Raw genomic sequence first — 581 nt, 5'->3', positions numbered from 1 at the left:
GACCTAGAAGAACTAAAGAGCAAACAAACAATCATGAACAACACAATAAACGAAACTGAAAAATTCTCTAGAAGGGATCAATAGCAGACTAACTGAGGCAGAAGAACGGATAAGTAACCTGGAAGATAAAATGGTGGAAATAACTACTGCAGAGCAGATCAAAGAAAAAAGAAGGAAGAGAATTGAGGACAGTCTCAGAGACCTCTGGGACAATATTAAACACACCAACATTCGAATTATAGGGGTCCCAGAAGAAGAAGAGAAAAAGACTGAGAAAATATTTGAAGAGATTATAGTTGAAAACTTCCCTAATATAGGAAAGGAAATAGTTAATCAAGTCCAGGAAGCACAGAGAGTCCCATACAGGATAAATCCAAGGAGAAACACACCAAGACACACATTAATCAAACTATCAAAAATTCAATATAAAGAAAAAATATTAAAAGCAGCAAGGGAAAGACAACAAATAACATACAAGGGAATCCCCATAAGGTTAACAGCTGATCTTTCAGCAGAAACTCTGCAAGCCAGAAGGGAGTGGCAGGACATATTTAAAGGGATGAAAGGGAAAAACCTACAAC

The 581-nt window shown here is 36.8% G+C and overlaps 1 long non-coding RNA gene across 2 annotated transcripts in view; it reads right to left on the bottom strand.

Moving 5' to 3' along the window:
• Window positions 1-581, bottom strand: part of LOC129391413 (uncharacterized) — a 199,933-nt gene that overhangs the window by 177,847 nt on the left and 21,505 nt on the right. The window lies entirely within an intron of this gene.

Source organism: Physeter macrocephalus, chromosome 2 (genome assembly GCF_002837175.3).
Source record: "Physeter macrocephalus isolate SW-GA chromosome 2, ASM283717v5, whole genome shotgun sequence".
NCBI lineage: Eukaryota > Metazoa > Chordata > Mammalia > Artiodactyla > Physeteridae > Physeter > Physeter macrocephalus.
This window is presented reverse-complemented; position numbering and strand designations above follow the sequence as displayed.